Source organism: Mesocricetus auratus, unplaced genomic scaffold, assembly GCF_017639785.1.
Source record: "Mesocricetus auratus isolate SY011 unplaced genomic scaffold, BCM_Maur_2.0 Super-Scaffold_6730, whole genome shotgun sequence".
NCBI lineage: Eukaryota > Metazoa > Chordata > Mammalia > Rodentia > Cricetidae > Mesocricetus > Mesocricetus auratus.
Window position 1 is genome coordinate 22,114,291 of NW_024429184.1, and position 25,554 is coordinate 22,139,844.

General features: G+C 35.7%; 1 protein-coding gene across 4 annotated transcripts in view; it reads left to right on the forward strand.

Moving 5' to 3' along the window:
• Nucleotides 1-25,554, forward strand: part of Lingo2 (leucine rich repeat and Ig domain containing 2) — a 1,146,222-nt gene that overhangs the window by 630,653 nt on the left and 490,015 nt on the right. For all 4 annotated transcript variants that reach the window (XM_040740264.1, XM_040740277.1, XM_040740262.1 and 1 more), the window contains one exon: nt 2,676-2,763. The gene's annotated coding sequence lies outside the window, so the exon portion shown is untranslated. The remainder of the gene's footprint in view (nt 1-2,675; nt 2,764-25,554) is intronic.

Here is a 25,554-nt window from a genome sequence, read left to right on the forward strand (position 1 = left end):
ATAGATGGAATGACTTATATCATTCATGACTGGAAGGCTCTGTGATTAGCTCTGTCACAAAACAATTCCCCAACTGATGGCAATCAAACTTCAATGAGTAATGCTTACTCAGCACACTCAGGTGAAGAGTGTTTCAGGAAAGACCATACAACTAGAATCTACTGCTTATGTCAAGCTAACTGGTTAAGTGCCCAGGTTACACATACAACCGAGTCTATACTCTTGAGGTGGCTTCACTTCCTCCATATCGCCATTACCAGATTCAGAAGCTTTTCCTATAGTAATGGAAAAAAGTTCTCTGGGAAGATTGTCTGCATTGAGCTATGTGGAAGAAACAGAATGTATTTAAAATAACCCCTTACCCTACATTCTTTTTAGGTTAACAGTGAATATTCAGGCCAGCTTATATAATACAAATATAATTTAATGAGCTACAGCTATGAAAGTGCTAGAAAATGAATCAAAGTGTAACTTATGTCAGAGGTTTTAGAAAAAATAAAGCTATGTTTTTGTATATTTGAAATAGTGTCACAGCAAGGCAACATATATAATATAAATATCCTTTCACTTTTCACTTTGATTAGAATAGAAATACATATTACACTGGGGTTGTTTGTGTCATGAATCTGGCTCAAGTTACAGTTTGTTCTTTTTTCTTTTTCCTCCTTTTACTAAGGCAGCAGTCAGAGCTCATATTTAGGCTTAATACAGATTTCATTGAGTACACTGGTCCATGATGGAGCTCATTTTATTAGACTTTACACTTGATACAAAGCATCAATTGCAGAGGGTCACACTGCATCTTTCTAGCTGTCACACCAATATCTTCCTGAGTGCCATCTCCAATGTCTCAGGCTCTTTATTTATACTGGAACTCATTTAGTTTGATACAAGCTATTTTCAAAGTGCCTGCAGTACACAAAAAAGCACTTTGTCTCCAGACAGTCCATTGCTGTGGGGATATGAGTACTAGCAAGTTTCTTCTTGGTTGTGGAGTTCCAGACAAATGATGATAAGACCTATGAAGAAAAGCAATCTTAATTCTCATAAAACCCATTACAAGTGACAACAAAAAGGTGTGTCAAAGACAGTTGAATATATCAAGTTTAGACTTCATTAGAAAACAAAGACCAGTTCCCTATTTCTTTTATTCCTCAGCTTGTAACAGTTTTAGTAACAGGCCAACAAGTTTCTAACTCTGATTTAAGGATATGATCTGATAAAATTAGTAGAGGGACTCATATGAAAAGAAGCAGTGTTGATGCTGATGAAGGTGAGTTGCTTAAGAAACTAGCCAGGTGTAGAGGTGGGAGCTTCAGTGAGCCAGGAATAGACTCAGCAATGTCTTCCTTTCAGGAAAGTCTAGCAGCTGTCTATCAACTGGTGCCTTACCAAGCGTCATCAAAGCCCAAGGGACAATGGATACTAAAAGAAATAAATTAAGTTTAAAAGAATGGATAGGAAGCATGGAAACATTTGACAAAGAGAATAGATAGAAAAAAAACTGAACTCCAAGGAGTTGGAAATAGGCCAGTTACTACTTCAGGGGCATGAAAACTCTTAAATTCATCCTCATAGGAAGGGGTCCCTTTTCATATTTGGAACAGGTACACACATGCCTATATATAGTTTGTTTTCCATTTGTTATAATTTAAGTTTTTCTCAAATTTCGTTTTTATTCCCACACTTGCATCACGAATTCTCTAAATGTTTTTGTATCTGCTCTTGGAAAGAATAAACTTTTCAGAACAATATGTTTCCAAACAAAACCAAAGCTAAGGTGCTGTTGTGTAAGCCACCTGGATGTTTCAGAGAAACAGCTTCAGATAACATTTGAATTTTCAGGGAAAGATAGGAAATGATAGGGTGGGTCCCTGGAGTAATGAAAACAAGATGAATCATACTAGCCTATTGGTTAAACTGTCTCTTTCCTGTGTTATTAAAATTTCTTGATTAGATATTGAATACAAGTGAAACCAATTTTAGCATGCAATAATGATTATAGAAAATGTTTGTAGATACTAATTAACCTCACATGAAATTATATCATTACATAACCTATTAAAGTAGACAATAGTAATTCAATGTGATTATTGAAACCCTGCATATGTAGTAACTCTTAAAATTTCCCTCAAATCTAATTTTATAAGCACATGTGAATAGTACTGTTCAGTAGTTATCATGTACTTTGTGAATGGTGCATCAGTATATGCAGAGCAAAATGGTGGTGGCTGGTATAACACATCAAGAACTTTTTGCATGCCTTTAATCTCAACACTAGGGAAGAAAAGGCAGGCTTAACTCTGAGTTTGAAGCTAGCATATATTTTCTTTGAGAGTTGGGGCTAATTAGTAAGACCTGGATTCTACAAAATGTATTTGATTAAAAAAATGTGTTGACATAGTAGCCTAGGTTGGTGTTGCATTTCTGATATTCTTTCCTTATTATTGAAAGTAATAAAAATTAACATTTACTTTGGTGATAGAGATAAATATAAACCTATGTTCTGGGTAAATAAGGCAATGTGTTGCCTTCAAAATTGAAAGTACCAAACCCATGAAGTAGGTTAATCTCTACTATTGTTTAAAAAGTTCATGAAACCAGCAAAAGGTATGGGAACTCCAAAGGTTAAGGCATCATTTCATTTTCGTTTTTCTTCCATTTTTCTCTTGCAGCAGAGTAAGGGAATTATAAAAAGAAAAAAGATTCTAAGACAAAGAGCACAGGTGACCACCACCAGCATGAGGAGCCCAATTCAAATTGGTAAGTGGATGAATACAACTTTGTGCTTCCTTTTTTTATGTCATGACTTCTGTTGGTACTGTTTTGTTTGTTTGCTTGCTTGTTTGTTTGATTTTGTAATGCAAATAGTTCCATGGAATATTGATTTTAGAAATGACGATGCTTCTAAAATTTTGACTGAAATTTATTCTTGTGATTTGGAAGACATTATTTCACTGAAATTGCATTCCCTTTAATCAGCTTCTCCACCAAAATTCTTCCTTCCCAATTCCCTCAGCCCTTACTAACCCATTTTACATTCTATTTCTATTAGTTCGATCTTTATGAATTCTGCATATGAATAGGCTCATGTAGTGTTTTGCTTTTTGTTCTTTGATAAAGTTCTGTCTTCCCTGGGGACTAAAAGGTTAACTTTTATGTGGGAAAATTAAAAAAGTCTTAGAAGTTGTGTGGGACTTAAAAGTAATAATGGGAAAATGTTTGCATTTATTGAAGTTTAGTTTCCTCATTTTATAGCAGGTTTGCCTGGTTAGATTTCTTAAGGGTTAACCAAGAAACTGTATGTCCACGTTTTAGTGAGTTTCCTCTGCATCTGAAAAGAATTTAAAGACATCAGGATAGCTCATACTGAGTATTTTCCACATGACAAGTAATCCAGCAAAGATACTTTAATATATTGCTTTGTTTACCTGTCACTATAAACTGAAACATGGTAGGTATAATGACCCTTGCATTAGCAGACAGAGAAACTGCCCTGTCAACGTGTCAGTGAATTGCCCTGGAATCTCTGTATTTTCTGGGAGTTTTCTGATCCATTTCTTTTTGGTGGCAGTTTCTGCTCTTGCATTGATTTATAAAGCCAACACTTTAGAGTGGTTGAGATACACTAAGTTTCTTTTAGCCAAGATGCCACGCTACTTTCCAGAGGATAATTACTTAGAATATTATGCTTGTGTGTTTATATGCCATCCTATAACTTACACATGGCTTATAAATATGTAAATGTATCTAGTATTCACAGGTTGATATTCAGTCTTTCAGTTTTCAGAGATAGGGAAGTAGCAGTCCCAAAAGGTTAGCTGGCTCACCCGATATCTTATTGCTCTGAGCTTCTCAGACTGTCTTGTAGTTCAGGGTCAGTATATTTTTTATCCATTGCAGACTGAGTGTTTTTGTAAGATTACTGAAGCATATTTGCAAGAGATGTGAGAGGATTTGAAAGTAGGAGGTACAAACATCCACTTTTAATTCTCATTGCTGTCAAATAAAAAATAAATGCATTGCGTTTTTAGGAATGTGTCCAATGGTTTCTCTCAAAATCAACATTCCTTAAGATGTTATCAGTAAACGGTTTACAGACACCAGTCTGTAGATTATAGAGCAGTGTCAGCACTGACAGAGGAGTGTCAGGAAGGCTAAATCTGAGTCACACTGCGAACTTCTAGCTCTTGTCTATTCCTGTTGCTCTAGACAAGCATTAACATACAGCAAGAATTCTGCCTTTTGATCTGTGGAGAAAGAAGATTGGATTCCAAATTGTTAAAATGAAGCTGGTATAGGAAAGTGACAAGGCCAACATTCCTGGAAAGAGAGGCTTCATCCAACAGATAGGAGGTGAAAGGCCACTGGAGTTGATAGGAATGACTTCTAAATTTCTATATATGATTTATAAAATTTGAGATATGTTGTTGAATTGCTGAAGGAGTTTTGATTTATTTTTTTCCTTTTTAAAAATATTTTTATCATTTAAAGAAAACTTGGGTTGTATTAAGAAGACCAGGACTTTTCAGTTTCCAAGCACTGCAGATTTAGGTGGCTCTTGGCCTGCTCTGAAATAAAAATGAACTGTGTTTTCACACTGTACTGAAGAGGCCTGGAAATAAATGTTACTTGTTCATTTCAAAAGCTACCAAAGGAAATCGGAGCACTATTGTGTGTAAAGTGAAATACACATTGAAGCAGCAGTGAGAATTTCCTTTGCTAGATGTGTTTTGCGGCTTTCTAGATTCTTCTAAAAGGGATCCAAGTATTTACATGTGCTGTCTTATTAATAACTATTTTATCACCATACTATTTAAAAATAGCTTATGGTTTGAGTAAATACTGGAGAAAGGTTTGGTTTTTCTTCTAAATGATATTGATTTCCTCCTGACATTTTTTTAAGTCAGGAAACTAGCGTTGTTCTTTAAGTTTCACTTGCTTAATATTGATTTATAAGTTTAAAATGACATACTTAGGTGATAATTATGTAACAATAGATCTTCAGCTACACACATACATCATACACATCCACAGATACATACATATATGTGCAGGCTGTAAGAGGCTTAAGGTTAAGGTAAGATATAAATTTATAACACTCACTCAGCCATCATTAGAGAGGTTTTCTCCTAAAGTAGATGGGATAGGAATAAATACAAAATCCCTACAGTCAGACATTATGCAGAGAGAGGGAGAAGGAAAAGAAGATGAGAGAGATGGGGAGAGAGAGAGGGAGATAGACAGATAAAGAGAGAGAGAGAGAGAGAGAGAGAGAGAGAGAGAGAGAGAGAGAGAGAGAGAGAGAGAGAGAGAGAGAAAGAGAGAGAGACCTTGGAAACACATAGCACTCTCAATGGGAGGTCTCCATCAAATCACTCCCCTAGAGACTCAGGGAACTCCACGGAAGAGGAGGCAGAAAGACTGTAAGATCCAGAGGGGATAGAGGGAACCAAGATGACAATGGCTTTTAAACACAGCAGTGCTGGCACACATATGATCTCACATAGACTGTAGCAGCATGCAGGGATCCTGCACCAGATGGGGTCCCAATGCTGAGAGGGATTCTCATCCCTAACCCAGAAACTATCTGCAACTGACAACTTCTTACAAAGGAAAATGAGTTTTCTACAATAGAATCACTGTCTATACAAACTGTACCAGAAGGCAGGTTCCATGACTAGCAGTAGATAGCCAACTAAAATAAACTCAATCACATTTTTGGAGGCTTTTTGCTCATCATGTTTTGTCAGAGCATTTTTCTAACATTATATGTCCTTTACATATATACTATGTTTTCTGTTTTCCTGTTTTATGAGATTTCTGTGTGTGCAAACCTGTGTCTCTGCATCTATATGTGTTTCTTCCTTTGGCTCTTTTTCTTGTTTGTTTGTTCTGCTCTGTCCCTGTCTTTATCTTTCTCATTTTATTGATATAGATCCATATTTGTTTTCTAACCAAAAGAGAAAGAAAGCATGTGGATTTGGATGTGAGGGGAGGTTGGGTGGGGGTAGAAGAGAGGAAACTATGATCAGAACGTATTGTATGGAAAAAATCAATTTTCAATAAAAGAAAAATGGGAATTAAAATTTATGACTATATTTAAAATGACATTAATCTCTTGTTAGCTTCTGAGAAGCCTCTACATCATTAACCTGAAATTCACAATTAAATAGAGTCTACCTAAGGCCTTAAGTAAGTAAAGGAATGATTACCTGTATGTGTTGTGTTCAGAGAAGGAGAGGCATAATCCAGTCTGGCATTGGAAATGGGACAAGAATTGTTTGTCCATGTGTGTGTAACACTTCATTAGGTCAAAGTGCGAGGGCTGTACATACAGGAAAGAAAAGGTTCCACAAGCATACTGGTTCAGATCCTTTATATGAGCAGGCATTTGAGCATCTGAATTGGACCTCTCACATCTTCATTGGCATTAAGGCTTGAAGTTGTTTATGCCAACATAATCTTTGGTTGCAAATCGTAGACTTTTCCTGTTAAAGTTCAAGTTATCAGGGTTGAAAAGGGTTGGAGTTAATCTTATCCCCCATCTACTAGCAAATAAGACATCTTCTCGGAATTTGAAGAATGTCAGATATGAAAAAAGAAAACAATAGCAAGAATATCAATGAAACCTGTCTAGATCTAGATTATGGCTTGAGAGAGAGATGAATGCCTCAGAGGACAAGCCTTTGTAGGACAATAAGATAATAAAGAACCAGAAAAAGGCACATTAGGAAGTTGTTTGCTAGTCTTCTGAGTTTATTGAGTGACCTGTGAATTAAAGCTTAGAGACTGAAAAACAGGAACTACAAAGAACTGAAAGTAAATTGAAATACAAAGGAGCATTTAAATCTGCCTTTGGAGGCAACAAAGAAACATCTTTGATTGAGTGGTTCACAGCTTCTTCAGAACCACAGCCAGCAAGGGCAGATGAAGAATGTGTGAGGGGCAAAAATGATCAAGATGGAAGAAGAAATAAAGAGCAGCAGGAATTGATGCTTTAAAATAAATTTAAAAACAAACAAAGAGGAAGTTAAAAATCACCAGGCAATTTTTTGTTGAAATATAAATGGAAAAGATTTTCAACATTGTAGACATTACCTACTATGATCTCAGGATTTTGGGTTAGGGATGATGCTATTGGGATGGTAGATCTTGTTGCTTGTTGCTCTATTGAAAATAGCTTAATAGCTTATTTGCATATTGTACCAGAACAAGAGACAGAGAATTTCTAAATCATTCCCATAAAAGCATTAACAATTTATATTTAAAATGATAAAAACAAAATACAGGGAGTAGTCATATCAAATTTATCTCCCAAGATTGCCAAAAGAAATATTTTTTCTTGGTGCCACAGGCAGAGTTCCTGGATTGACTGGTTTCATTATTGTTATTATTATTGTTGTTGTTATTATTTTGCATCTTGGCTTCAGTTTCCCCTCCCTCCACTCCTCCCATTCCCTGTCCCAACTGCCCAACTTCCCAAATCCACTCCTCTTCTGTAATATTTATGCAGAAGTCCTGGTGTAGACCCATGCAGGTCCTGTGTTTATTGCTTCAGTTTCTATGAATTCATATGGGATTTGTTCAGCTGATTTGTAGGTACTTGTTCTCCTGGTGTCCTCCATACCCTCTGGTTCTTATATTCCTTCTGCCTCTTTGTCCATGGGGGTTCCTGAGCTCTGAGAGTAGGGATATGATGGAGACATTCCATTTAGAGATGTGTGTTCCATGGTCTTTCTCTATATAATGTCTGGCTATGGGTCTCTGTATTTGTTCCCATACACTGTAGCAGGAAGCTTCTCTGATTATGGCTGAATAAGGCACTGATCTGTGAGTATAACAGATTATCACTAGTAGTCATTTTATCACTACTGTTTTTTGACCAGTGGTATTTGGTTTTACCCTATGTCTATAAGATATCTAGTCTATGGTTCTTGATCATCCAAGCAATGTCAGGTATGGGTTCCACCTTGTGGAGAAGGCCTTTAGTCTAATCAGGAAGCGGTTCGTTACTCTTACAAGCTTCATGCCACCCGTCGCATTAGCTTATCTTGATAGCATGATACCATTGTAGATTAAAGAGTCAGTGAGCACCTTGGTGTTTATGGCTTTATTTTGATAGCTTTTAGAGTACCTTCCCATACCAAAGACATTAGACTGTAGGGTGAAGCATCTATGTAGATACCAGCCAGGCCACCCTTTACATGTTCAATGAATTCTAGGGGGTGCTATCTTCAGCTATGGGGCATTGCTGTTAGTTTGTGAAGGGCAACTTAAGGTGTTGGCAACAGCCTGAGTTGTTTAGGGATTTCCATGGGATCTCTTTATCCAACAGGTTAATTAGATGAAACCCAGTGCCAGAACCTTCATTTGGTAAAAGAGTTGGCTAGTTGAGATTCAGTCTCTCCTACTATTTGGAGACTTCACTAGGATTGTATCATATATTACAGGAAGTTTCCACACCATGTCTCAAAAGCCCCTCAATTTTAGTTAATTCTCTCTGAATTTTCTTCCTTAAGCCTATCCCCTCCCACTTCCTACCTGATCTTCCCTTTCATGTCCCCAACAGTTAGTATCTACATACAGTTTAATACATACCATATTTATCTTTCTGAGTTTGGGTAACCTCACCCAGAATGATATTTTTTTCTAGTTCCATCTATTTGTCTAAAATTTTCACTATATCATTTTTAAACATGAGTATATTCTATTGTGTAAACATGCCACATTTTCTTTATGCATTCTTCAGTTAAGTGTTATCTAAGTTATTTCCAGTTTCTATCTATTATGAATAGGGCAGCAATGAACATGGTGGAATAAATGTCCTTGTGGTAGGATAAAGCATCCTTTAGATATTTGCCCCAGAAAGAATCTATTTGCATTCTTCTTCATGCAGCAATCCAGTTTGACCAGTATTATTTGTTGAAGATGCTATTTTTTTCTAGTGTGTATTTCCATAAATGTGTGGATTTATATCTGGGTCTTCAATTCAATTCTAATGGTCAATGTGTCTGTTTTTACGCCAGTACATGCTGTTTTTTATTATTACTATTATAGCTCTTTAGTACAATTTGAAGTCAGGAAGAGTGGTACCTTTAGCAGTTGATTTGTTGTTAAGGATTATTTATCTAACTTGGTTTGTGTATGTGCATTTGTGTGTTTCCATATGAAGCTGACAATTGTCTTTCCAAGATCTGTGAAGAATTGTGATGGAATTTTGATAGGGATCATATTGAATCTGTAAGCTGCTTTTGGTAAGATGTCCACTTTTACTATGGTTCCATAGGGGATGCAGGCACAAGACGAGGGTTCAAACTATGGATTGGATTTGGAGAAGAGGAGACAGTGATAAGGGTCTTCAGTTAGCTTACCTGTTTTCTTGACCTGCTCAGCTGCTGTGTTCCCAAGGAACACCTACTGACTTTGGAGGCTAGGATAGTGGGATGGTTTGAGACAAGGAAGGTTGGAGCAGGTCTTAATGATCTGTTGGAGAAGGGGTCCGAGAGGAAAAGAAGACCAGAGCAAGTGTTCTGCTGCAGAACTTAGGATGAGACTAAGGGATTGGATCTGGAGTAGTAGAAGGAGAGGTGACGCTTTGCAGGTAGCATACCTATTGGCCTGGCAGGAGTCCACACTTTTTAATGAGGGCTCCAGGAATCAAAGCCAAGTCCTTATGAATTCAATATTACTGACTGAGCTGCCTTCTCAGCTCCAGAATTTCTTACTTCTCTTGACCATTATTAATAGTGTATGTTATCCCCAAACAAAGGTTAACAATATTTTATTTGAAGTAGTTCATTAAATAAATACAAGCCTGGCAATTCCAACTTAAAATTCAACTTCAAGTTTTCCACTAGCTAATTGATGCTTAGTAATATATCAATATTTTCTTGTCTCACTAGGTACCAACCAATCTTATAGCAGTGGAATCACAGCTGAGTAGTAATGATTAGTCTGTTTAAGGAGAATTGCACTCTCTGTTTCTATGTTGGGAAAATAGTTATTTGTCCAGTCATTTGACACTTAGATAGCAAATGGGTCACAGGCATGAATATGCTCCAGAACACACATTAATTTACAGAGGGCGAGTTCTTACCTGTTATCAAGTATGACAGTTCCGCCACTGTCCTAGACATATCTCTTTTGGCTGCGTGAATGCTTCATTTGTTTCAATTGTCATTAATTTCCAAAGTTAGAACTTAAAGTCAATGCCATTGAGACAATTTTGGTATGCCTAATTTGATGTCATGCTGTCATGTGGCATACTTTAAATAAAGCCATAATATTTGGAATTAGCTTAATGCATCTTATATAGCAGGTATCATTTTCTTGATTTTTAAGTGTATGATTCTAAAAAGCTAAATATATTGCTATTTTTGTACAGCTATCATCTCCATTTATTTTCATAATTTTGCCATATATGAGTTCATCTTCAGTTATATATAATAATTTTACTCACTCATCATTCTCCTTAATTTATGGCATTGATGCAGGCATCTTTATATACTGTAAATAATTTTAAACAGATATAATTATTTTAATTCATTTATCTTTTTAATCTTATGAAAAATAAGTGTAATAAAAACCAAATTGTAATGATACTATTATTTGTATTTGCCTATGCATTTATCTTTGTTTTATATTTTCATACAACTATGAATTACTGTTCAGAATATTTTTGCTTCAGTTTACAAAGACTCCCATTTATATTTCTTGTAGTCTCATTTTGTTTGGGAATGTCTTCAGTTTGTTTTTGTTTTTAGAAAGTTGTGATAAACATGAACTTTTAGGCGGGCAATTTATGTTTGCTTTTGTTTTGAGCATCCTAAATATACCACTGTGCTGCCAAAAGGCAGCATGATTTCTACTCAGATTCCTAGTGAGAAATTTGCTGATAGTCTCACTGAGAATCCCTTGGCCAATTGTTATCTGACTTTGTTTTTTGTCAATGTCTCGGTATGTGTCTCGTCATTTGTCATTTTTGGACTTTGTTAATATTTGTAGATTTACATATTCGTGAAGCTCCTCTAATGTGCACACTTTACATTCATTGTTTCTTCATATAGTCTTTCTCTTCCTCCAGAATGTCTGTGTTGATTGGCTTCACCTTGTCCCATAAGTCTCATGGGCTCTATTTTGTTCACTTTCTTTATTTCCTATTTTTGTTCCCTAGACTATATCATTTCACATAGCCAGTATTCATGTTCAGTGATTTGATTTCTGCCTCTTTAAATATGTTCAACATTTCATTTTTTTTTTGTTGTTTGTTTTTACGAGATAGGGTTTCTCTGTATTGTTTTTGAGGTCCAGCCCGGCCTCGAACTCACAGAGATCCGCCTGCCTCTGTCTCCCGAGTGCTGGGATTAAAGGAGTGCGCCACCACCACTCAGCATGTTCAACATTTCTAACGAAAGTTTCAACTCAGGCATTGAAATTTGTGGCCCCAGAATTTATATTTTATTGTGTGTTTTCTTTCCTAAGATTGGAATGTGGCCACTCCTTCCCACTTATAAAACATTGCACAACATAGAGACTGGGAAAGAGGCAAATAAAACTACAGAATTTCTCATCAGTTTGAATGTGGCTTTTTGGAGTATTTGGTTGGTTTTTGTAAATATTGCTCCATCGGAAATCATGTTGTTTTAACTCAGCCCATAATTGCTTATTTGTTTTGCTTTATACTATACTTTTTCATGTGATAAGGAATGAAATTCTGAGTTTCACATTTGTCCACCTGCTGATGGTCTTTCATTTTTAATTTTGATTCCTATTCATTTTTGATAAACTAAAATATTGTATACCTTATATAACATTTTGATACATGGTTTCAGAATTCTCAGGTGAAACCTACAGACAAAAAGTATAAGCTTTCATCATATGAAAGGGAGAAATAGTAAATTTATTATTGCAATAATTCCTACTACATTGGTTACTACTTTCATATAAAATTAGACACAGTGAACTCAAGAGTTAACAGGTTGAAGGTTTAGCAGTTGGACAAATTTATCCATGTGTCTTTTATCAGCAAAGCTAGATAAAATTAATATTAATTTAGCAATAGTTGTAGCCAATTTGACTAAACTGTTTTTGTATTAAATATTACATACAAAATATAGAGTTAATGTCATCATTTTATATATGTCCTTTGTCATATTATTCAGAATAAATACCTTAAAATTCAAGAAACAAGTTCAGGAATTTTTTTAATCTTAGGTAGCAAGCTATTAATTAGTTTACAAAATGAATTTCCAAACTTGAAATTAAACGTTAGTGATAATCTTTATCAAAACCTAATAGATTAAAAGTAGAATAAAAGCAAGTAAGAGGCTATATTACTAAAGCTTCTGTTATGTTACTCTGACTAATACCTGAGAAATTATCTTAGAGGAAGATAATTTACACTCAAAATTTCAGAGGTTTCAGCTCCATTGTTTCTGTGTCGATAAGGAAACAAAACACTGATGCAGGGAGCATGTGAGGGAACAGAGATTGAGAGATAGATAGATGATAGATAGATAGATAGATAGATAGATAGATAGATATGCTTGTAATCCTAGTAATTAAGAGGTTAAAGATGGAAGATCACAAACAAAAGGCCAGTTTGGCTATGGCAAATTACAGGCTAGCCTGGGAATGCTTAAAATGACACTCAAGTAATATGGCTAGAACAGGGTCTGAGTCTCTATCTGCATTACTTGTCTATTCAGTAAGCATCTACCATGTAATAGTATCTTACCATATGTTGTGGTTTGCATATGAAATGTCCTTCATAGACCTGTGCATTTGGTCTCCAGCTGGTGAGAGTTCTAGCACCTTTAAGGCATGAAGCCATGCTGGAATAAGCGTGTCACTGTAAATGAGCCTTCAGGTTATATACGCTGTCTGACTGCACATGCAGTGTGATCAGTTGTCTTTTATCTCTGTTGCCATGTCTTCCTTATCATGGTGGATTGCATTCCTTCGTAAACTGTGAGCCAAAATAAATACCCCTTATGTTGCTTTTGTAAAAAAAAAATCTGCACAGTTCTTGTACATTTACCCACAACTTCTGTGTTTACAATAAACATGCCATGTCCATCATCCAGCATTTCACAGCTATCCTTACCATTCTTCAGCTTTTACATTCTTTCTTCTCCCTCTTTCCTAAAGTGCTCTGAGAAGATGGGACTTTGATATAGGTTACCCATCCACAAATGATCACTCACTTTTATTTATGCCCTGTTCTTTGACCAGGCTTGAGTCTCTGCATCAACCCACTGCAAAAACGAAGTTTCTCTGGCTAGTTTGTAGCACCAGAAATCGAAAGGTGTGTGAATAGGATATATGGAAACATATAGTCTTCCCATTCAAGAGAAGTGTTTAATAAGAAGGTACAGGAGAACACAGGTGACATGAAAAGAGAGAAGACGATACTCAGAGCTAAATGTTTATGTTGGGATGGAGGATTGGATAAAGGAGAAGGGAAGGAGTTAGTCAAAACCAAGGATACATGAAAAAGCCATATGGAAATCCACTAGTTTGTAAGTTAATTAAAAATGAACTTTGCATGAGTAGCTAATGCTGCTCCTAGAAGCTGTAAACTATTAAATGAAGAAGCTTTAAAGACATTCATAACTACAGAGCCCACTTCCACTGTACTTGGTTTGCCCAACATACCTAGATTGTAAGAGCCACTGGTACAATAGGGGCATCATGGTTATGGGGGTAAACATACACTTTCTATTAGATATAAAGTCTGCTTTACAGAAGGTATTTTATTACTGTTACTGTAAATTTGTTCACAAACCATGACTACAGAAATCATAATCTCAACAAGGGCACCCATTTTTGTTTTATTAAAAATGACAGGTGAATGGAGCTCAACTTTATAATATGAATAGATTAAAATAATCTATAACCCAGGATTTCTTTTCCTCTTTTTTCAATATTATCAAAACAAGCACAATAACAAATTGAATATCCAAAAGGGAAGAGCACCTGGAGACTGTTGTAAACACATGATCCTAAACATTCCTGGGCAAACCTCCTGCTGAAGCTCTTTCTGCCTTATCTTTTTCTGCCACGAATGACAAAAGAAACCTGCAGTCTGCCACAAATATTTGATTCATTTATAACAATGTAAAATGATAGATGATAGCACTGGAAATTGAGGTTGATTGTAAAGGAATACAAATCAAAATAGTGTTCTGGATGGGCCCTTTCAAATATACGATCCAACACTGAAACAGTAAGGAAATACTTGATCTGCCTCATATGGAGGCGAAATTGTTGTACCACCTGCCTTTTTCCAGAATCCATGGTGTCTCCTCAAAATTCATCCCTTATGTCATTTATTTAGAGATTTTCTTGAAACTGGAGTGTTCTGTCTCTTCTGGGTATGCTAAGTTTTATATGATCTGATGAAAATAACAATACATTTTATGGCAAAGGGAGTTGCCATGAAAGGCTCAATGAATACAAACTTTTTTTAAAAGAAAAAACATTGAACTTCTTTTAAATCATGATATTCTACAATCTTTAAGTTTGCACTGCTAGATCTGACTGTCAGACGAGGGGCATCAGGATCTGAAACACAGAGGTCAGTCCCTCACATGATTAGCTAACTTGACTTCAGCAGTCTATGAATGAGTGTTGCTGGCACTCACATTTTTAATTGGAAAGGACATGCAAAGAAGAAAAAGAGACTAGTGTACAAGGTATAATACCTATGAAAACTGCAAGGAGAAACCAAGCCCCAAGACAAAAATGGTTGAGGTAGTATTTCCTGATTCTACAGTCAATGTTCTTAGGAAAGAAAAGTAGTTAGCATGGAAATCTATGGCATAGTCACTTACTTTTCCATATTTAGTTTTGCCGAGTACTGTGTGAGTAGTATGTCAGTATCCCCTTTTAACAACAACAGAACAGGGTCAGAGAATCAGTGACTTTATCCCATACAGCCAGTACCATCAGAGCCAAGATTCAAAGCACAATCTATTATATTGTATCTTTAATTTTTTTAAATTTTAGGACTAATATACAAATTGAGATGGTTGTATTTATAGTTTTATAAATATATGTAATATATGCACATACATAGCAACAGTTAAATGAATAAAGGTCATGAATTTGAAAGAGACAGAGGTAGATGGGAGGAGTTGAAGAGAGGAAAGGGAAAGGGGAAAATAACTCAATTAAATTATATTTTCACAAAATAAAAGTAGTATTATAAAAGTCTTTGAACTTACTTTTGTAACTGATATACAAAATTGTGCACATTAATAGGATAATGCAACATTTCAATACATGCATACACTGCCAAATAAGGATAAACACATCTATCTCCTCAAATATTCATTAGTATTTAAGGGGAAATTTATAATCCTTTCTATGTTTTGTAATTTATATGATCTATATAGCCATGCTACTACTGTGTTATAGAACACTATCAGTTCTCATTCCTGCCTACCTGAAACAATACTCACTGCCCAGATTTCTCCCCCTCTGTTTCTCCTTCCATATTCTATTAGCCATCGTCCTTTCTATGAGATACACTTCTCTAGACTCTAAGAGTGATGTTATGTAGTATTTGCTTTCTGAGCCATTATCTCATCTATTGTAAAGACCTTCACTTGTATCCATATTTTCTTGAGACAGGATTTCATTTTGTTTAGGCTGATATTCAGTTATTATGTGTACTGATTTTCTTTTTCCATTCCTTGCCTAATAATCAGACATTTCTGTTATTTTCAGTTTTCCTATTATGAGTAGTGTTTCAGAAACCACTGGGATTTGAATGATTCTTGAACATACTGATTTTGTTTAAATTCGTTCATTTTATTATTTTATGTGAATGAGTGTTTGGTCTGAATGCATGTATGTGCATTGCATGTGTGTTTGGTACCCCTAGGGGTCAGATAAAACCATCAGATTACTTGAGATTGTAGTTACAGTTATGTGGTGTGAGGTCGGATTCTGGGAATTGAACTCAATTCCTCTGGAAAAGCAACAAATGCTCTTAAACACTGAGTCACCTTCTCAATTTCATTTCAGGCATATATACAAAGAAGGAGATTCATGGAACATATACAAATCCTACTTTTAAATTTTCAAGGAAACCTAAGATGTTTTTCATATTAACAATACTAATTTATATTACACAGCATGAGTAAGTTTCTTTCCCCCATGTCCTAGCCAGCACTTGTTACCACTGATTTTCTTTCCCAGAACAGTTTTATTAAAAATAACTTTCTTACCATTATGAGATGATATATTATTTTTATTTTATTTGCATTTCTCTGTGATGTGGACACTTTCTAATATGTTTTTTAGGAGAATCTTACTTTGAAGTACATGCAAGTTATTACCGATATTTGAATGAGAATTTTTGTTTGTTTGGCTACTGACCTTTATAAGATTCCTATATGCTCTCTCAGATAGAAGTTACACACATTGTCTCCCATCCTGTAGTTTGTCCTTTAATTCTTGTAATTATTTAATTTTCTGTTCAAAGTTATAAAGTATGATGTTGTCTCCTTTTCTGTGTTTGCTGTTTTTAGTTTTTGTTTGTTTTCTTGTCCAAATAAGTTCATGTCTGTTCACTATCTTGAAATATTTTCCTGATTTTTCTAGTGCTTATGTTGTTTCTATTCTTTTTTTTTATGGGGGGGTGTTTCTCTGTGGCTTTGGAGGCTGTCCTGGAACTAGCTCTTGTAGACCAGAGATCCACCTGCCTCTGCCTCCCGAGTCCTGGGATTAAAGACATGCGACACCACTGCCCAGCTGTTGTTTCTATTCTTACAGAAAAATATTTAATCTACTTTGCATTGGTTTTTCCTCCATAGTGAGTGATAGAGTTATAATACTTTGCAGATAGGACCTTACTTCACCTAATACCATTTACTAGAATTATTGTTTTCCTCAAATGCATTTTTTAGTGTCTTTACACAAAATCATGTGGCTAGAGACATATAGGCTTATTTCCTGGCTGTCTGTTGTGTTCCACTGGCTGGTACCTATTTTTATGTCAGTATGATGCTACCTTATTATGACAGCTCATTATGAAATTATAGTAATATATTTTGTAATGTTATTCATGTGCTCCACATTGTTTTGGCAAATCAAGATATTTTCATTGACATTTTTGGATTTTTTTTGTCTCCAGTTAAGAGAAATCACCAGTAGTGCCATAGTAATGACATTAAATCTGCAGATCACTTTGGACAGTGTGAACATTTCATTGATTCCTCTACTTCTTGAAAGGTGGTGACTTTCCATTTTCTGTGCGTCCTCTTCATTTTCTTTCATCAATATTTTACGATTTTCATCATAGAGGTATTTTATTTCTGTGGTTAGATTTATTCCTAGATATTTTATTTATTCTCATATCTATTTTAAATGGGTTTGCTTCCTTGAGCTCTGTGTCAGATAATTCAGTGTTACTATTTACATAGAGTCCTTTTGTTGGAAGAACATTTTTCTAACAACACATTCTGGAGATTTTCTGACTCCTTATTTCCAAGCAGTCTGAAGCCTTTTGTTTGCTTTCTGCCTTAATGTGTTGTGGTCTTGGGTGTGACCCTGGCACACTCTCTTTGCAGCAAGCGGTCTGCAGTCTGGGTTTGGTGTTCACTTTTGAGAAGTAAATTTAACTTATGTTTTTCACTTCAAATTGCAAAGGACATACTGCAGTATTGTGGTAGTAACACAAACGCTACAAAACCTCTAGATTTTACTTTCTAAGGCATCAGATGAAAGGAAAAAGGAAGAAAGAAAGAAAGAGAGAGAGGGAGGCAAGGAGGAAGGAAAGAAGGAGGGATGGAGGGAGGAAGGATGGATAGAAGGGAGTAAGGAAGAAAGAAAGGAAGGAAGAAAGAAGGGAGTAAGGAAGAAAGAAAGGAAGGAAGAAAGAAGGAAGACAATACATTGATGGAATATGATTTTGTTTGCCTTTTGAAGTCTACTTTCTTATTGTTTTCATAATTTAAACATCACATTTTGTAAATTAATGTACAATAGTTATTCAAGGAACCATTAGGAGTTTTGGAATCAGATATATGTTTAATGGTACCAGAAGTTTATGGATAGTTAGTAAATAAATCATGTTGTACTGGAATTCACAGTCATAACTCAAATTCTGGATTCATATATTTTAATGAATTCTCATGTGTCTCACATTCCTCAAGGATTTGAACACCCTGCATTTCTTGTTTTCTTTTGACTTTTGTTATCTCTAATATTTAAAATATCTAGCCTGGAAACACACTTCAAAGTGAGTAGTTGGTTTTGTTTCAGAAGCATGGCAGATCTTCATGAATATACAGTTGATGGAGGAAGGTTCAGAAGTAGAATATAGAAGAATGATTGACTTCTTCCAAAACTGGACAGGTCAGCTAGGCAGTAGTAGTTTTCAGGAAGGTGTCAGAGGCCTAGGGAGAAAGCAAGCAGCCTTACACTACCATGATGACTGTGCTCAAGAGAGGGAACTTCAGATTGTAACAGAATCATGGGAGATAGAACACTAATGACTCAGTTAACACAAATTAAGGGCATTTGTCATGATTCCTGAGATGAATACTTGTTTAGACAGAGGTAAAAATGATCATGGGACAAAGAACAAGGCTGATTTGAAAACCAATATAATGTTCATGAGTTTTAAATAGGTGCTATTCTTGGGTTATATAAAAATGTAGAATCAATGAAAGTTCAAGAATTCTACACTAATAGAAAATTCTCCCTTAAAAAGCGTATTTTATATTTAGAAAAAATATATAGCAAATGTGTGGGCTGTCATGAGCCATATCCCAAGGTATGCATCCTTTGATTTAAGGCAAAAATAATTTGGTTTTCATTGATTAAAACTGTTTCTACCACTTAATAAATTCTTATTAAGTCTTTTTTCCCAAGTAGTTTACTCCTTACAAACTATAAACCTGAGAAGCATGGAAGGAAATTGATAATTACAGTCCCTTTTGTAATCGGCCTTGTACAGTATTCTCATTTAGATTCTCTTCTGCTACCCTGCCTAGATTGCTAATTCTTTTCAGTGACATTGCTTTGGCTGAGTTGTGTCATTAATCAAAATTTATGCCTCCTACTAGGTTTTTCTATGTGAGGAAAAGAAATTAGTGTTGACACAGGAGTAAAAGAAAGCATTAATATTAAATTCACATATAATGTTTTTCCTGCTACCACCACCATCCAAGCGAGAAGTAGTTTTATATTCCTGGAACTAATATCTACATTAAAAATTTGTGGCTTGGTAGGATACTAAGGTTTAAGATTGTGCCACATTTGTTAGTTTCATTCATACACCCTAATGCTCCACTGTATGCTTTGCCAGCATTTCCGTCCCTTTTGACAGTCTCATTTAACCCTGTGATGTGCTGTGTAACAGGATACAGCACTTATGCAATAAGACTGCCATCCACAGAGCTAATAAGCGTTTTTAAACCATTGTGACATGTCAAGGTGTCTCCCACATATCCTTAGCTTTACAAATTTCCGTGATGTACTACTTGACTGGTTTGCTTCTGGAATTAATCTGTGATGGATCTTGTTCACTTATAACTTAAGTGGCTATGTAACACTTGAGCAATTTCAGAAAATTACTCTATTCTCATTGGTTACATAAAATGTTTCTTACTTCCATTGTTCTAAAGACAACATTTAGAACATATAAAGCCATATATTATTTTCAACAAATGCTGATAAGCATGAAATACAAGATGATCCACATACAAGATGATCCATACACTGTTAAACAACAGTGGCCCTTCATTATGACAAAAGGATTTTCCCTTCATAAGGGTGTGTGCTACAAATAATACCTTTTATTTCACAGTCAACTGTGGAATTCAAAGCTTTAGAATAAGGAATAATTATTTTTATGCATTCAGTTTACATCATACATGTCAGAGAAAAACTATTTGGGGACATGTAAAGTCACAGTTATTAATGGAGAGAGATGGCCCCGGTTCTAATCAGTTTGTCATTAGGCAGGTCTCACACCTGTGCTCTGAGAAGTAAACAGAATAAAAAATATTCAAGACAGATTGCTACAATCTCAAGTTGTGTTTTTAACAATCTTTTCACTTACTTCTTCTCTTGCCTCTCAAAGTCTTTCAGTACTTGTAAGAAAGCAATAAATGGAATTTTGCAAGAATGGAGATGTTTGGGGAGGTAAGTTAAGGTTGTAAATTAGGCAGGCCTGTATAGAAGCAGTGCATGAGCTGTGGTTAAAGTATTGAGGTATGGTAACTAGGTTTAATTTTATAGTGCTAGCATGTGAACATGGTGTATCTATTTCAAGTTTCCTCATCTTTATAAAGCAACAGTAGCATTGACTCTAATGCATTTGGTATGGTGATTTTTAGACTGGGTATATGCTAAATGTTGTGATGGCTTTTTGGAGCCCATTCTCTATGGGGGGATACCTTGCTCAACCTTGATGCAGGGGGAAGGAGCTTGGTCTTGCCTCAACTTGATGTCCCAGGCTTTGTTGACTCCCCATGGGAAGTCTTATCCTTTCTGAGGTGTGGATGGGTGGTGGGTTGGGGGGATGAGGAATGGAGAGGGAGAAGGCAAGGAAGCAGGAACTGTGGTTGGTATGTAAAATAAGTAAAAAAGAAAGAAAAAGACAACCCCTACCACATACAAGGAATAACAGAATAAGAGAGTAGATAATATGAGGAGAAAATAGCATGGCATGGGATGGAGACATAACTCAATAATATAGAAATATAGACCCTTGCCTAGTTTGTGCAATATCCTAGCTTTCATCCTATACTTCATAAATAATAATAGTGACAATAATAATAAACATGATGTGGGTCAGAAACTACATAAAAGATGTGATATAATACCAGTAATCTGGACGTATAAGGATGGAATGATACTGATAGATTATAATCAAGGGCAGCATGCCTTGCTCATTCAAGACTGTCACAAGGGCAAGGTTTAAGTAATGAGTGTGTTGTTGATGCTGCCTCTTCTCAAAGCCCTTCTGTTGTGCTGTTCATCTTATTTTATTATTATTCACTCTGATGGATACACCCATCTTTTCCCTACTTGGCTCTTGACTTTAATTGCATCCTGTATTCATTCATTGAATTTGATTGCATGTCTGGGCTGTTTGTCATTTATCCCACAAACCCAGTTTGGTTGCTGATTAGATAAGTGCAGACTTCCTGTTAGCACATTTGAGGAAGGTTAGGTTTATCTTCATGGTTCTCGCATGAGTGTTTTGATAGAAATCATGTTAATGTTCAGATTACTTTGTAACTCAAAATTGCACAAGATATATTGAATTTATATTAAAATGGAATCACTAGTGTCAACAGTGCTTTTTAGTTAGAGAGAAAATAGATCTACTTGAAGAGTGTTTTGTAAAGCAATATACATATAGTAAGCGTGTTTTGAGAAAATTGTGAAGTCTGAACCACTACAAGAGTTTATGTCCAATATTTCTAAATGAACATCTCCCACCAAGTCCTACAACTCATATCTATATAGCAAGAATCATGATGCTCCTACAGCCGAGAAATATGTGTTAAAAAAATCAGAAAGTGGAAAGAAAACCAGGCTAGTAAAAATGTCTAAAAGAATATTAGAGATATCAGGGAGAAGGAAGAATGATGGGAGCAGCCATTAGCATTGACTCTTAACAGTGACAGCAGCATTTGGAAATTCAGCTGAAGAAGCTGAGGGGTGTCAAAGACAGTTCACATGATGACCTGGCAGATGGTTAAGTAGTATTTTTTCATTAAACAATTCATCTGAAGTTCTTTCATCTATATTAAAATTGTCTCAAAGGAAAGAAAAAGTTTCAGATATGTTTGTGATCCTTATTTGGGGGGCAAATCCATTTTCTATGATTTCTGTCAAGTACAAAAACCTATTTAAAGGAATTAACTCTGATAATTCACTGGTTTGATTTGATTCCTTTTTCAGTATTACTTCTTGTGCTTTCTTGGTATTTCACTCAACTCAAGAGGCTTTAGCTTTCAGTTAATTGCCAAAAGTCTAGAAATGTGTATAATCTGCATATTGTTTGTACCTGTATGTACTCTCTCTATATATATAATATATAATACCAAAAGTATATTTCAAATACATCCAAGTACCTGCTTTTGTCATCCTCACTCTAATATTTACTTATTGTCTGTGCTTCAAGCTTTTTTAAAAGAGTACATTCTTCAGGGTTCTGTTAATTCTTTTATAAATTTTGAGTTTGCTATTTAAAGAAACCATGTATGTGTGTTATGTTGTGTTGGTCTATCTTTACCCTTTTATCTGTCAGTCTAAATTTTCTTCTTAGAAGAGCAATGGAGACACTGCTTAATACTAAACACAGCAGTTGAAAAGCAATTTCAGTTAAATATTACAGAAGAAAATTGGCAAAAGGAAAGGACAATGATGTGTATTTTATACACTGTCATTTATTGTGTGCTAATCTTAGATTTCACATCATGTGTGTCACATACATCAACTTCTTGAGAAACTGTTCTATATTCCAGTGTCATTGTTGCTCAAGAAGGATGTTGGCATGGCTCTTGATGAACCTGTTTCCAAGCTCTTATTACTTTTTAATCTTTCAGTGTTCTGATTTGACCATCCCATACATAAATGTAACTATAGTAAAAGTTACACATGAGTCAATATACAATACCTACATGGTTCAGAAGAGCCATCTGAATGATTAGAAAATGGACCTAATCATAAAAAGAATCCAGTGGCACTGTGTCTTGCACATATTTATGAATCTATTTATATAATGTTATATGGGCTCTGAAGGTGGTTGCCAAGGAGGATTTACAATAGCTGCATGCAACAAAAGAATCAAAAAAGTAAAGAGATGAACTCAAATTTGGAGAAAATCAGTTTTGATTTTCGATACATGCGAATTGTATCATATACATAAATATATACATACATATGTGGCACCTGCACCACAAGCAACTCCAAGGTATTAGGAAAAGAAAGACCAGATGTCCAGCTGTTTGTACTAAGAAGTGTCTTTATTGCAAGTACTAAAAGGTCTCTCTATTTTGCAAGTGTTAAGAGGTCTTTCTTGTAGGAGGGAGCAGTCTTATATATAGTCTTACAACACAGTAGAAAAAACCCCAGGTGGAAGAGAGCATCCTGCTAGATGTTGCTGTCAGTGGGGCAATGTGGGGGGAGTAAGTCAAGACTTGCACCTGCGGCTATCAGCTGACAAACAACTCAGAGACTATGTGGGCTAGGCACCAACATCTCCCCCTTTTTTATTTTTTGAAATTTTGTTTGAACTGTTTGCTACTCTATAGAATCTTCCATATAGATTTCTTTGGCTCTCAAGCCATATTATAGGCTTTTGTTATTTTTCTCAGGGGCTACAGCCATACCCACTCCCTTTAAAATGTTTTCAGAGATGACTCACAAAATTGACCTTAAATTTGTAGCAATAACCAACCCTGTATAAATGTAAACAAACATTTATAAACAATATTTGGGAATGTGGGCCTCGTTCTTTCCAAACTACTTCCTGCTGTTAAGGGGCTCTGTTCATACCATGGGGATCATGACAAAACTCAGAAACCTGTATAAGTCCTTATTTTCAGGTTTGTAAGATTGTATCATCTTAGCTGTTTTAGATATTGAATCACTTGGGCCACTGCTTTAAGAGATCTTGCTTTATCACACCATACTAGTCTGGAAGGAACCCACAGCTTTTTATTTTCTGTGGAAACAAAAGCAGATCTTTTCCCAAGTAAACTGTACGTATATTTAAATTTAGAAGTCAAAGCATTTTCAAAATATGTAAGTTGGATTATTTTAGCAGCATTGATAATCAAATGTCTTTTAGTAGTTTTCATTTCTTTCTTAGCAATTAAACCGTTTAAAGACAACACAACAGCACACAGTATACAGACTCTCTGTCTATTTTCCATTTCATATACATTTTATTTTCTTTCACTTAATATCAGTATCTCGTTTACTAACTGTTACCAATTTTCAATTCATCTATTTTTAATCCATCCTCCAACTGAGGGTAATCCCTCAGGCAAAAGCCTTAAGATTTACTCAATCCACCCTCCAACTGAGGGCAATCTCTCAGGTTCCCCTTTCTATCCCGACCTTGGAGGCGAAGGCCTGGAGATTTAACCTGGTACTCATAACTTGGTACCCCTTTCCAATACATCCTCATAGCCTTACTTGCTTGCCAGCCTTTGAGGGTGATCTCTCAGTTCCCCCTTTACTTCCTGACCTCAGTGGATCAGGCAGAAGGCTAAAGATTAATTTAATACACCTTCTCCTTAGAAGGGGATCTCTCAAGCAAAAGCCTGGGGATTTGACCATTCAATTTCACTGTTAGAAGTTGAGGTACCTGTTTTTAATTCTTTTCTTTCTCAAGTCTCTTCTCTCCTGTGTCTTCTTTCTGGCTGATCTTTCCCAGTCTTTCCAAGTCTCTCTGGATCTCGGTGGGACCTCCAATTGCAGCACCCGCACCACAAGCAACTCCGAGGTATCAGGAAAAGAAAGACTAGATGTCTAGCTGCTTGTAGTAATAAGTGTATTTTTTGCAAGTGCTAAAAGATCTCTCTATTTTGAAATTGTTAAGAGGTCTCTCTTGTAGGAGGGAGCAGTCTTATATATAGTTTTACAACACAGTAGAAAAACCCCAGGTGGAAGAGAGAGCATGTTTTCTTCCTGCTAGATGTTGATGTCAGTGGGGCAATGCGGGGGCAATAAACCAGGACTAGAAAACAGGATGCACCTGTGGCTATCAGCTGACAAACAACTCAGAGACCCTGTGGGCTAGGCCCCAACATACATATGTGCATGCATGCGTGCATGTGTGTGTGTGTGTGTGTGTGTGTAAAGAATCATTAAATTTCTCTTTGAGTTACACCCTGAAACACTTACAGTGTTTCATTTGCTTCACCATCCAATAATGTATTGAAATTTTACAATTCAATAAGTCTATGCAGTGTTATGCTCCATCTGATACAACACTTTTGTTTTTTTCTGCTTTTAGAGACAGGATTTCACTGTAGCTTTGAAGCCTGTTCTGGAACTTGCTCTATAACCAGGCTGGCCTTGAACTCACAGAGATCCACCTGCCTCTGCTGCCCGAGTGTTGGGTTTAAAGGCATGCACCATCACCGCCTGGTTTATACATATTTAATCTGCTTCCCATACCTAAATATATTAATTGAACTTAATCTACTTAGCATACCTAAAAGTATTATTATTTCTTTATAGTATGGGATATGAAATCATGACATTATACATAAAATATCCCTGTATTTTGTGTCTTTACTCCTGATAAGGTGAATGTCTTGAGGAAAGGGAATCTTTATTTTGCATCTCATAGCCCTAGTGCCTACAACATTGAAGGTACTGAAGAAATTTTGAAAGTTATCAATGTAAACTACCTATTACAAAAGTTTATTATATTTATATATTGTCATGTGAAAATCTTATTCTAATGCTGCCCTCTTAAATCTGTTATCTACAGCTTCTGTGCAACATTATTCTTAAATAAATCCAATTAAGAATGTTTCTAATGCTATTTATTTGTCATATCTA